Genomic DNA, 14513 nt, shown 5'->3' with positions numbered 1-14513 from the left:
GCAGCCTCAATCTCCCAAGCCCAAGCGACTCTCCTACTTCAGCCTCCCAAGTAGCTGAGACAACAGGCATGTGCCACCATGCCCAGCTAGGTTTTGGTTTTGGTTTTGGTTTTGCTTTCACTTTTTAGTGACTGGGTCTCTCTATGTTTAGTGTTGGGTCTCTCTAGGCTGGTCTCAAACTCCTGAACTCAAGCAATCCTCCTGCCTCAGCCTCCCAAAGTTCTGGGATTACAGGCATAAGCCACTGTGCCCAGCCAATTTACTGCTACTCTCACTAGATGCGTGTTTCTATTCCTGGGTTCTCTATTTTTGTGTTAGTTTCTGGATTAGCCAAGGTTACCTCCACCTCCTGGATTAACTATGCCTCTTCTGCTTTTTATTCTTTTAATATATTTATTAGATTTAAAATTCTGCTTTACATCTGAGTTTCCTTGACCTTGCACTTACCTTTTAATTTCATTCTGTTGTTTTATATTCTTGTCTTTTAAACTTTCATTTCACTGAATTTCTATTTGTGAAAAATTCTTCTACAGCAAGAGACATTCACAAGGAAACAGTTTCTGTTACAGAAATTATCATTTGACTAGAGTTTAAAAAAAAAATTCTTAAATGTTTATCCCCTGAATACTTTATATTTGAATTATAACATAGATGAATATAATATTTTGTCTAAGAATGTGGTGGACACCTCTATTTCTTCCAGTGCTAAAGTTTTCTTTTTTCTTTTTTTTTTTTTTTTTGAGACAGAGTCTCGCTGTGTCGCCCAGGCTGGAGTGCAGTGGCACGATCTCGGCTCACTGCAAGCTCCACCTCCCGGGTTCACGCCATTCTCCCGCCTCAGCCTCCGAGTAGCTGGGACTACAGGCCCCTGCCACCACGCCCGGCTAGTTTTTTGTATTTTTTAGTAGAGACGGAGTTTTACCGTGTTAGCCAGGATGGTCTCGATCTCCTGACCTCGTGATCCGCCCGTCTCAGCCTCCCAAAGTGCTGGGATTACAGGCTTGAGCCACCGCGCCCGGCCCCAGCGCTAAATTTTTCTGTAAAAAGTCTGACACAAGCTTGAATTTCCTCTTGTTAAGTAACTTGCTTTTTCTACTTGATGTGTGAAGAATTCTTTTCTGTTGTTAAAATCTTGATGCTCAGTAACACACAGGGTACTTCTCAATGTTGTTAATTCAGTGTCAGTTTTTCCTATTAGATGTGTGTGCTTTATTATGAAAGAGATTTTCCATTATTATATCTCTGAATACTTTTTCTCACCATCTGTTGTCTACTTCAGAGATGCCTATTATTTTGTCAGTCGTCCATGTCTACAGCCTCTTCCTAATTGCCTTCACCTCCATCTTATGTCTCATTCACTCTAACTTATGCCTTTTTTCCATCACATTAATTGGAATTACATCACATTATGTAATTCCATCACATAAATTTTAACTATGTCTCTTCTGCTTTTTATTCTTTTAATATATTTATTAGATTTAAAATTCTGCTTTACATCTGAGTTTCCTTGACCTTGCACTTACCTTTTAAATTCATTCTGTTGTTTTATATTCTTATCTTTTAAACTTTCATTTCACTGAATTTCTATTTGTGAAAAATTCTTCTACAGCAAGAGACACTCACAAGGAAACAGTTTCTATTACAGAAATTATTATTTCTTTTTTTTTTTTTTTTTTTGCAACAGAGTTTCACTCTTGTTGCCAAGGTTGGAGTACAGTGGTGGGATCTCAGCTCACTGCAACCTCTGCCTCCTGGGTTCAAGGGATTCTCCCGCCTCAGCCTCCCAAGTAGCTGGGATTACAGGCACCCACCACTATGCCCGGCTAATTTTTTTTATTTTTAGTAGAGACAGGGTTTCATCACATTGGCCAGGCTGGTCTCAAATTCCTGACCTCAGGCAATCCACCCGCCTCAGCCTCCCAAAGTGCTGGAATTCTGGGATTACAGGCATGAGCCACCATACCTAGCATTTCTTTTCTTTTCTGTTTTTTTTTTTTGTTTAGGCAGTGTCCCACTATGTCACCCAGGCTACAGTGTAGTGGCATGATCACAGCTCACTGTAGCCTCCAACTCCTGGGCTCAAGTGATCCTCCTACCTCAGCCTCCCAAGTAGCTGGAACTACAGGCATGCACCACCACCTCCAGCTAATTTTTGTACTTTTTGGTACAGATGGGGTTTTGCAATGTTGTCCAGACTGATCTCGAACCCCTGAGCTCAAGGTATCCTCCCACCTCCACCTCCCAATGTGCTGAGATTACAGGCATAAGCCACTGCACCCAGCCAGAAATTATGATTTCTTATAGATAGTGTCATCATTTCTCTTTCACATCTATGTTTCTCTCAGTCTCTCTCTGACTTTGTCTCTTTATATTTGTCTTTTTCTGTAGCACTTTTGCAGAGTTTTATGCCATTTCCTTTCATCTTGCATATGTTTATACAGGCAACACTGTACAGACATTATTTGCTCTAATATAGTGTATTTTGCAATCATTTTCACTTGTTTATACACAGTCTTTCATAAAGGTCATGCCAGAAGATTTAACCCTGCTAATGTCTGTAAGAAGAAAATAAAAAACCCTTTTAAACATGACACAGTGCTACACATATTACATTGATTTAGTGTAATTTATTTATGGTGGGCACTAAGATGTAGTGGTCAGGAGAGCAGACTCTGGGACAAACTGTGTAGGTTTAAACCTGTATATCTTGGATTGCTAAATCATTTAATCTATCTAAGCCTCAGTTTCCCAGTCTCTAAATTGGGACTAATAAGAGCTCCCAATCTCATTGTTAGGGGGAGCAAATGAAACAAAGTATGAAAAACACATAGGAGGCACTTCATATTTGTTAAATGAATAAATGAATACATATTCTCCAAATAAAAATTTTAAACATTACAATATATTTTCAGTTTCAGTTTGAATAGCTTGATTCTAAATTTGGCTAAATTTGTGAATCAGTGCCTTTATCATTTTTTGATACAGGCGCAGCTGACTCATGCAAAGATGTACGTTTTAAACAGCAGCAATTTTTTTGCTTGATGCCACTGAGAAATTCAAAGAGGCGGCTTGCCATCTAGTGGAAACCTGTTAAATTCCAATGCCTCTTCTGAGTCTGGCAAATTCACAGATTAAGGTAAATTGTTCATTTTAATATGTTCTAGAGAAACTTCCTTTATATACCTTGTTTGTGCACATTTATAGGAGGGAAATGCTCTGTGGTAGAACAAAATAATAATAATAATACTAACAGTAATAATAATCAACTTGAACTGTCCTCTGATCGAATGGGATTGGCTTTACAAGATAACATATATTTTATAGCATTCTCAAGTCAGACTTGAAAGAAAATTCCAGAAATTAATTAGCATTAGAAAAGACATACTTGTTTAAGAGATGTCAGAATTTCTTCCACAATGCTCATGTAGAAAGGCCACGAATGGCCGGGTGCGGTGGCTCACGCTTGTAATCCCAGCACTTTGGGAGGCTGAGGCGGAAAGATCACAAGGTCAAGAGATTGAGACCATCCTGGCCAATATGGTAAGGAAACCCCTTCCCTACTGAAAATACAAAAATTAGCTGAGCGTGGTAGTGCGCGCCTGTAGTCTCAGCTACTCAGGAGGCTGAGGCAAGAGAATCACTTGAACCCAAGAGGCGGAGGTTGCAGTGAGCCAAGACCGCACCACTGCAGTCCAGCCTGGCAATAGATGAGACTCTGTCTCAAAAAAAAAAAAAAAAAAAAAAGAAAGGCCACGAATATAAATGGCCTCATGCTCCCAGGTCTCTTTCTGATTTTAAGGCCTGATTTCTTTGTTTCCATGAGTAACTTCCTTTTCTTCTCCCTGCATTTATCTTTTTTTAGGTAAAAGCCTGATCAGAAACTTCCAACCTATTTCGTCCTCCTAAAGAAGGATGAAAGTACCTGAAGTAGCCAAGTCTTATGAAACTACCCCATATATCAAGAAACAAATTACACTGGCAGGGTCGTGAGCTGTGGCAATGATGTACAATTCTTGGGTCAAAAAGGTAACCAATCTACATGTTGAATAAGGTCCTCTCTCTAAAAAGGTGGAAACTTGACAAAGTTATGGGTAATGATTCTTAAAAGAGGTAAGTAAGTGGATTCCATTAAATTATTTGAAAGGTTAACGGTTTTAAAATATAATGAGGCAAGAGCTATGGTTAGGAGGGAAAAAAATGTATCAGTGAGACCAGGGAGAGAAACATTTGGGCAAAGCATGTAGTAGACAATGGTTCCAAGAACCTTCTGTCTTTTCAAAGCAACCTTTGAGTGGGGCTATTTTTGACTTTCATCTACATACTGAGCTGATCCATCCATAAACCAAGCTTGAGTTTTTTTCTTTGTACTTCAGGTAGAATCCTCCATAGAACCATAGGCATGAGATGAGTGAAATGGCACTGTTAAAACAGTGATAGGTGCCTAGGGGTCTATAATACCTACCGTGAAGCTTGTTTGAGCCATCTGGTTATGATTATACTTGCTCCTAAATGTACCAACTCCATCTTGCAATGTACTGTTGCTTGGCCTAGCTGACCTTTCTATTTGGTAAGTCTGATAGGACCCAGCTCATGATGGGAATTTCCATAATATATACATGGTTACTTGATACTCCATGGTCAGGCATCCTATCTCCACCAGGGTTGGGGAGCACATCGAAAGGTATATAACTCTCTACCAAAAATGGCATTGCCTTGCTCCAGAAACCAAGGGACTAACATTATAATTTGCCCACTGGGACTTGCAACAAACTCCACACAGGATCTTGTCTTACCACTTATACCTTTATAATCATAAACTCTGCTAAATTGTATGACCCAAGTGACAGGGCTGCTTGCAACCCAGCCTGGACCTGTTGCTATTTCCTACTCTGGATCTGATTTAAAGTTGGCACCATTTTATGTCATCCAGTATATTGGCTGGAGAAGTATCCCTAGGTGTAGAACTGTGCTGCCTCCAGAACTCAGAGGTCCACCAGGTATTGTGCTTCTTTTTTAATGTAGGAGGTACAAGATGCAATAATTTGTCTTTTATGTTAGAGGATATATACAGGCACAGCCCTGATCAATAAACCCCTAAAGTATCTACAGATGCAGCAAGCACTTATATCTTCATAGGGTTTGTCTCTCACACACTAGAGCATATCTTGCCATTGCCTCCACTGTGCTAGCCCTCTCCTGCAAATCCAACTCAATCAAAATAATGTCATCAAAGTAATTGATCAGTGTAATGCCAAATGTCAAGTGGGTCCAGATCTCTTCAAACTGTATTATGACAGAAGACAAGAGGATTAAAAACAGCCCTGGGACAAACCTATAAACAAATATTATTGTCCATTCCATATGAATATAAACTATTTCTTATTCTCTTATCTAATTGGAAAAGAACACATTTTCTGACCTTATCCTTAGCCCAGTGAGACTGATTTTGGATTTCTATCCTCCAGAACTGCAAGAAAACAGATTTGTGAGGTTTTAAAATGTGACGCTTGTGGTAATTTGTTATAGGAGCCATAGGAAATTGTTACAGCTAGAAATCTAGTTGATGTATGTCCCTGCCTACCACACGATGTTAAGCCATGAAGTCACAGTCTTGGGTCTCAGGAGATATATAAACTCCACTACAACACCTGTATAAAGAAGCCATTTTATTGGAAGAAAGAAAAGGAAGCTGGCAGGAACCAGGATTTCGTGAGATTACACATTTAATACATTGTGTAAGTCATAAGGGATCACTTTTTCTTTCATTCATTAGTAGGGGGCACTAGTGAGCATCTGGAGATAGAGACAATATTGGTCTTGGGCAGTGGTAGCCAGACTTAAATGTAAGGAACTCCAAATGAAACCAGCTGAAACCTTAGATTCTAAGAGACTATAGGGAAATGAAAGATTGGTTGACATCCAGAAATATGGATCATCTAAAGATCCTTTACCTTATGCTTCATGGAATACCAAATCAAGAAAAACTGTTGTCAAAGACTTCTATAATCATGGGAATTGAGTATTCTACAAGACTACAATAGTACAAGTTCATCAATGGAGATCCTCAAGGTTCGTATTCTACTATGCCCTATATATTTAGGGTATGTTGGTCCAAAAGGTAAAACTCAACCAAGAATCACAGATATTGGATGTCAGTAACTAAGTTTAATGAAACCTTGGTTGGATGAGATGAACTAGCATCACAGTTAAAAGCTGGTAAATGCAGAATGAGAAGAGAACCCAAAAAATCCTGCTTCCAAAGTAACAAAAGCTCATGTTCCTGCCACATGCTCCTTTTGAATGGATGTGACATATGGAGGACCTTAGCTTATTCCACTGTTTCCCATCTTTCCCATCTTTAAGAGCCTCAGAAAAATAGTTCTGGCTCTGAGGAAGTCATCCTAACAAAATGGATATAAGGCTAACTATAGGAACCCCAAACTCCTAGAAGAGTTTTGGGCTTTTTATTGCTTATCAATAAACTCATTCCTGCAGCGGGAAAAAAATTCAAAATGGTTTCATCACAGGCAGAGAGTTTCTCTCTCATTGCCTCTCTCCTAAAAGAGAGGCAAAAATATGAGAAATTACTATTGGTTCAACTACCAGTTTAAAAAACTGACACATTCATCTCTAGATTATGTTGATAAGAATAAAATTAATCTGGCCAGGTGCAGTGGCTCAAGCCTGTAATCCCAGCACTTTGGGAGGCCGAGACGGGTGGATCACGAGGTCAGGAAATCGAGACCATCCTGGCTAACACAGTGAAACCCCATCTCTACTAAAAAATACAAAAAACTAGCCGGGCGAGGTGGCGGGCGCCTGTAGTCCCAGCTACTCGGGAGGCTGAGGCAGGAGAATGGCGTGAACCTGGGAGGCGGAGCTTGCAGTGAGCTGAGATCCGGCCACTGCACTCCAGCCTGGGCGACACAGCAAGACTCTGTCTCAAAAAAAAAAAAAAAAAAAAGACGGGAGGCCAAGGCAGGAGAATGGCGTAAACCCGGGAGGCGGAGCTTGCAGTGAGCTGAGATCCGGCCACTGCACTCCAGCCTGGGCGACAGAGCGAGACTCCATCTCAAAAAAAAAAAATAAATAAAATAAAATTAATCTTTATATTTATGCTTTCAACCAAAACACAACCACTATGGAACCCTGGACATTAGTATGGCCTTGGCTTCCATTTTCCAAAGGAAGAAAAACATCTGCAGGAAAAAAAAAATTCCAAAGTACAGCTGGAATAAAGTTTACATTTTTCTAATTCTATTATCAACTCTCAGGTTTAGATGATCATAAACAAAACCCAAGAAAGTACTTCTACAAAAACTCCTCTTTAAGATGACTCAGGTAAAAAAAATAATAAATGGGGGGAGGCAGAGGAATGTTTTAGTTTTTATTTAAAAAATAAAACACTATATTATGACAGAATATTTTGTATTTATTTATTTTTTATTTTTATTTTTTTTGAGATGGAGTTTTAGCTCTTGTCACCCAGGCTGGAGTGCAATGGCATGATCTCGGCTCACCACAACCTCCGCCTCCCAGGATCAAGCAATTCTCCTGCCTCAGTCTCCTGAGTAGCTGGGATTACAGGCATCTGCCACCACTCCCAGCCAATTTTTTTGTATTTTTAGTAGAGACAGGGTCTCTCCATGCTGGTCAGGCTGGTCCCAAACTCCCAACTTCAGGTAATCCACCCGCCCAGGCCTCCCAAAGTGCCGAGATTACAAGCGTGGGCCACCGTGTCTGGCTCTATTTTTTTTGTTTGTTTTTGTTTGTTTGTTTGTTTGAGACAGAGTCTCGCTCTGTCACCCAGGCTGGAGTGCAGTGGCGCGATCTCAGCTCACTGTAAGCTCCACCTCATGGGTTCATGCCAGAGCAGAAACACGTTAAATTTCTAACAGAGCACTCTGATATCCTTATATTATCTTAGTCAATTTTCAGAATTGTCCTCCTACTCTGCTTCATTAAAGCAACAAGTCACAACTTTTCTCTGAATGTCTACATTACTTTGAAAATTAAGTTTTGTGGTTTTTTTGTTTGTTTTGTTTTTGTTTTTGTTTTGAGATGGAGTCTCGCTCTGTCGCCCAGGCTGGAGTACAGTGGTGCAATCTTGACTCACTGCGGCCTCTGTTGCTCAAGTTCCAGTGATTCTCCTGCCTCAGCCACTCAAGTAGATGGGATTACAGGCACGCACCACTACACCTGGCTAATTTTTGTATTTTTAGTAGAGATGGGGTTTCACCATGTTGGCCAGGCTGGTCTCGAACCCCTGACCTCAGGTGATCCGCCCACCTCAACCTCCCAAAGTGCTGGGATTGCAGGCATAAGCCACCGTGCCCGGCTGCATATTAAGTTTTAACTAGATACTTCGTTGCAAGTCATAGTATTTTATGGCAAAGTAGTTATATCAGTTTTTGGAAAACCACTTAAATATCTTAGGATGATAACTAAATCCAGCTAACATATGTGACATCATATTAACCAGAGATAAATGTGTATGGGTGCTACAAAAACTGTAGTATGAATTAAAAATATAAACAGTTTTGGCAGAGCATGGTGGCTCACACCTGTAATCCCAGCACTTTGGGAGGCCAAGGCAGGTATTTCACCTGAAGGCAGGAGTTCAAGACCAGCCTGGCCAACACGGTGAAACCCCATCTCTACTAAAAATACAAAAATTAGCCAGGCATGGTGGCACACACCTGTAATCCCAGCTACTCAGGACTTGAACCTAGGAGCTGCAGGTTGCAGTGAGCCAAGAGAGCACCCCTGCATTCCAGTCTGGGTGACAAAGCAAGAATCCATCAAAAAAAATAATAATAATAATAATAAAAATTTTTTTAAAAAGTTTCTAAAAATCACTTTGACCAAATATAAATATCTCATATCACTTAAAAGAGCAAACAAAGGAAAATGAAAAGAGCTATTTGATAGGAAAATAATCCAAATATACTTTAAGGTATGCACAGTATAAAAAAATAAGTTTTTCTTTCTATATATAAAAGATGGCTAAAAATTAAAGTCATTGCCATTTAAGCTAAATGACACATTTGGATTATTTTACTTTGCATATAACAATCACTGAAATTGTACATTCCGTATCATACTTTTATTGACACATTAACAACTCAAGTTATCTTTAATTTTTCAAGTACAAAGTATCTCATGGACTTAGGGTCCTAGGGAAGGGACGTGATAGAATTATTTACTTTTGGAATGCTCCATATGAGAGCTCTATTGTAGAAAGTGTAGCATAGGCCGGGCGCGGTGGCTCAAGCCTGTAATCCTAGCACTTTGGGAGGCCGAGACGGGCGGATCACGAGGTCAGGAGATCGAGACCATCCTGGCTAACAAGGTGAAACCCCGTCTCTACTAAAAATACAAAAAAAAACTAGCCGGGCGCGGTGGCGGGCATCTGTAGTCCCAGCTACTCGGGAGGCTGAGGCAGGAGAATGGCATGAACCCGGGAGGTGGAGCTTGCAGTGAGCTGAGATCCGGCCACTGCACTCCAGCCTGGGCGACAGAGTGAGACTCTGTCTCAAAAAAAAAAAAAAAAAAAAAAAGAAAGTGTAGCATAATGATTAAGAGCATGAGCCCTACAGCTACATGCCCAGCTGTATCAGCTGTGTGATTTTTTTCAAGCATACTTAACTTCCCTATGACTCAGTTTCTTCATCTGTAAAATGGATGAATGGTTGTCTCATAAGAAGTTGTCTGGATTAAATAAGTCAATTCAAATAAAATGCTTTCAGCAGTGTCTTGAATAAACACAGAACACATAGTAGCCATTGTTATAGTTAACCTATCCCTCATGCCTAAGATTACTCCCTGGAAGCAAATTAAGTGCTTTTGAGGAGACAGGATCTCCTGTGCCATACTTTCATTCTTTCACCCTACAAATTACCCTTACTCTCAATACAATCATTGATTTCAAAGGAGATCATAAATAACAGCACACAGAAAAACACTGTATCGGAACTGCATAAACAGACTTTTTTAAAAAAAAACAAAAAAACTTTAAACTCACAAGGCTTTATTCTCTCCTGCAAGGATACAGAGACAGAATGGTGGCTCCACAAAACCATCAGTGACCCTAGCTCATTCTGTCTTCTCCATCATCCACAGTAAGTGGCTTTCATTCTCAAAGCCATCTCATGAACCAGGAAGACTGCTGAGCTCTAGCTATCATATTCCAGATGGCAGAAAAGGCAAATAAGTCCTCTCTCAATCAAACCTGCTCCCATCAAGAACCTTCCTAGAAGTCCCACACAATACTTTCATTGAACTTAGTTGGTCACATCTCCCTGCAAATAAAATTGAAAAATGTAATTTTTTTAGCTGGTTGTGTTGCTGCTCTGAAAACTACTGGAGTTCCATTTCCTTGCTGCAATAATTAAAGAGTATGAAACCTAGTCTCTATAATCATAAAGAAAAGTGGACAGCAAAAAATCACTCTCAATAATATATTAATGGGCCAGGCGTGGTGGCTCTTTGGAAAGTTGGCCAATGCAGGCAGATCACCTGAGGTCAGGATTTGACACCAGCCCAGCCAACATAGTAAACCCCATCTCTACTAAAAATACAAAAATTAGCTGGGTGTGGTAGCACAAGCCTGTAAGTCCGGCTACTCTGGAGGCTGAGGTAGAAGAATCGCTCGAACCCTAGAGGCAGAGGTTGCAGTAAGCTGAGATCACACCACTGCACTCCAGCCTGGGTGACAAAATGAGACTGTCTCAAAAAAAAAAAAAAAAAGGAAAAAGTATATATATGTATATATGGTAACTCTAGATAATTAAGAGTTGATTACAGTAATGCTACCTAGCATTCAATTTGCTTATTTGGTGTTTGGACATATAACAAAGGTGAAAATGTAGAGTAAAATACAGAGTTAAAAACAAGAACATTTTTATCTTAATCTCATGCATATTTTAGGCAAAGAAGATTCTCTGGCCTGAAAAAGTCAAAACTCTCTTTTTGATAGTCCATGAACAAAATGAACCTAAAAAACACATTTACCCTTTAGAAAATCATAGAATTACAGTTGAAAAGGGACTCAAGGTTACTTGATTCACACAGCCTTTTTGGTATTTTATACCCATGATATTACTTTCTCTAAGTGATCACCTGGTCTGTATTTAAACCTATGTGAGAACATAGTATTTCTTGTGGTAATGTACTCTAACCTTAGAAAATTCTGACCTCCTGGTAACAGTGATTGGTCAAAAGTGTGGGCATATGATACAAGGCTAAATCAAAATCCTGCCCTGAGATTTTTCACACTGAGAAAATCGCTATGGACAGTCATAGAGTGCATGTGTAGAAGTGGCTAGCAGCCATGTTCCTCACAATATGGAGAAATCTTGTATGCGATAAGGGAGAATGAAGCTGAAACAAGATAGAGAGAAAGAGAGAAAGACATGGAAGACAGAGTAAAAGAAGATGACAATGTTCAGGTCCGATACAATAGTCTCTGAATTTCGCTCTGTCGCCCAGGCTGGAGTGCAGTGGCGCGATCTCGGCTCACTGCAAGCTCCACCTCCCGGGTTCACGCCATTCTCCTGCCTCAGCCTCTATAGTAGCTGGGACTACATGCCCCAGCATCACGCCCGGCTAATTTTTTTGTATCTTTAGTAGAGACGGGGTTTCACCATGTTAGCCAGGATAGTCTTGATCTCCTGACCTCGTGATCCACCCACCTCGGCCTCCCAAAGTGCTGGGATTAGAAGCGTGAGCCACTCAGCCTGGCATGTCTCTGGTTCTTTAAGCAATTTATTTTATAGTGTGACCTATCTCAGTCCTTTCAACAAATCTCCTTTTCTACATAAACTAATCTGAGTTAGATTCACCACCTAGGGCAGTTAGTTCTTGGCTGTAAACTTCCAGACTTTTTAAAATGTATCAAAAATAAATTTGGATAAGTGGAATTATAGTATAATTACTGTTCTTTAATATATTTTGCTTCTTTAAAATAATCATGGGCTTATTTCTGTGGCACTTTCTGTGGCAATGCTTCTGCATCTCTCTGATCAGCTTTAATGCCTACCAAAGCACTCATTTGTGTGCTTTAAAAAATAAGGTACCATTTTTTATTTAACCAATGACTTACTGATAAACATTTAATGTTTCATTTCATTAGTATAAATACTGCATTTATACTTGCACATATATTATTGTATATTTGTGCAATTATTTAGAATAAATCTCTAAAAGTATAATTATTTAATCAAAAAAGATACACATTTAAATTTTGAACGTTATTATCACATTTCCCTCTAGAAAAGTTGCAAACATTTGCATTCATAGAAACTGCATGGAAGAGGGTCTGCTACTTTATACCCTCACCAGTACCAGGCATTCTCACAGTTTAATCTTTGCCATTATGGTAGTCAAATATGCTGTCTCACTCGTGTTTTTATTTTCACTTCTTCAGTCATTAGAAAGACTGAACATTCTTTTACTTTGATTGATCATTTATATTTATTTCTTTTCTCCTCTTCTTCCTCCTACATTTCTTCCTCCTCCTTTTTAGAGAACGACATCCTACAACAAACATCATGCTTTAGGATTCATATATCAGACCCAGAACAGAGCAGAGATACAGAGCAAAGATATCAATCACCTCATTTATTCTGAATACTTTTGGTAATGCTGCAAAATATTATATGAGTTTTTTGAATGGCATAACACTTGAGGCTGGGTGCAGTGGCTCATGCCTGTAATCCCAGCACTTTGGGAGGCCAAGGTGGGCAGATCACTTGAGGTTAGTAGTTTTAAGACCAGCCTGGCCAACATGGTGAAACCCTATGTCTACCAAAAATACAAAAATTAGCCAGGCATGGTGGTATGAGCCTGTATTTCCAGCTACTCCGGAGGCTGAGGCAGGAGAATCACTTGAACTGGGAGGCGAAGATTACAGTGAGCAGAGATCGCACCACTGCACTCTAGCCTGGGCAACACAGCGAGACTTCATCTCAAACAAACAAACAAAAACATTTGAGACTTTTTCGATAACAAGTGACAAAACTCAACCCAAACTGGCTCAAGCATGAAGGGAACATTAGTTTACATAACTAAGAAGTCAAGGGCTATTACTAGGTTCAGTTGCATATTGACCCAGGACTTGGTTTTGCTCTCTTCATATCTTTGACTCTGCTTATTCTGTGTTGACTGTTTTCTCACTTTTCACATGTGGTGGAAAGATGACTATAGAAACTTCTCGTATTCTCTCTAGTTCAAGTCCATGAGAAAAAAGTAATCCTGCTTTTCTGGTAACAAATAAGATTCACTGTGAATGGAAAGGCCCAGATTATTTGCCCATCTTTAACCAAACACTGATACCAGGCAGTATGAAACGCTGATTGATTAAAACCTGGGCACCTATTCCATCCTTAGGGCCAGAGGTGAAGCACCATCTAGAACATTCTAGGACTGAGGGTAGTAAAAGACTGCATTCCAGAAACACAAAATCGAATAGTGTAGCCAAAAAGAGGGTGAAAGAATGCTAGGGAGGCAATCATCAAATTACTATTATATACTCACGTTTATTATTGACCAAATGAACTACCAGTCAAAACCCTGATGTCTTTTTCACAAAGGAAATAAGGCCATGACCTCCAATTATCTTTATCAAAAGAAGACTAAATTGTCTACCTCGTCTTCAGGTTACCATTAGTGGAGGTGAAGAACACAGATACTTTGATCTAGAGCCCTAATTAAGAATTTAAGAGGCTGGGTGTGGTGGCTCACACCTGTAATCCCAACACTTTGGGATGCTGAGGCAGGCGGATTCTTGAGACCAGCCTGAGCAATATGGAGAAACCTTGTCTCCTCAAAAAATACAAAAATTAGCCAAGCATGGTGGCATGCACCTGTAGTCCCAGCTACTTGGGAGGCTGAGATGGGAGGATCATTTGAGCCCAGAAGGTCAAGGCTGTGATGAGTCATGACAATGCCACTGCACTCCAGTCAGGGTGATAGAGTGGGAACCTGTCTCAAAAAGAAAAAAAAAAGTTAAGAATTGGGCCAGGCGTGATGGCTCACACCTGTAACCCCAACACTTTGGGAGGCTAAGTCGGGAAGATCATTTGAGGTCAAGAATTTGAGACCAGCCTGACCAACATGGTGAAACCCCATCTCTACTAAAAATACAAAAAAGTTAGCCAGGCATGCTTGTGCATGCCTGTAGTCCCAGCTATTTAAAAGGCTGAGGCAGGAGAATCCCTTGAACCCAGGGGGCAGAGGTTGCAGTGAGCCAAGATCGTGCCACTGCACTCCAACCTGGGCAACAGAGCAAAACTCCATCTGCCTCCCCACCAAAAAAAATAGAATTAAAGAGACTTAAATAAATATGGGAATATATGATGTCTACTGATTACACACAATACTGTTAACATGTCAGTTCTCCCCACATTGATCTACAGATTGAATGGGATCAAGATAATAAATACATCCATCACTCCCAAAAGTTTTCTCATGCCCCTTTTTAATCTTTCTTTTTTTCTTCCTCCTCTTCTCTT

The 14513-nt window shown here is 40.0% G+C and overlaps 1 long non-coding RNA gene across 1 annotated transcript in view; it reads right to left on the bottom strand.

Moving 5' to 3' along the window:
* The window catches only part of LOC102120279 (uncharacterized), a 113563-nt gene that overhangs the window by 76295 nt on the left and 22755 nt on the right, over positions 1-14513 (bottom strand). The gene's annotated exons all lie outside the window — the stretch shown is intronic.

Source organism: Macaca fascicularis, chromosome 7, assembly GCF_037993035.2.
Source record: "Macaca fascicularis isolate 582-1 chromosome 7, T2T-MFA8v1.1".
Taxonomy (NCBI): Eukaryota; Metazoa; Chordata; class Mammalia; order Primates; family Cercopithecidae; genus Macaca; species Macaca fascicularis.
The sequence above is the reverse complement of the archived record's forward strand: the minus strand, read 5'-3'. Positions and strand labels throughout refer to the sequence as shown.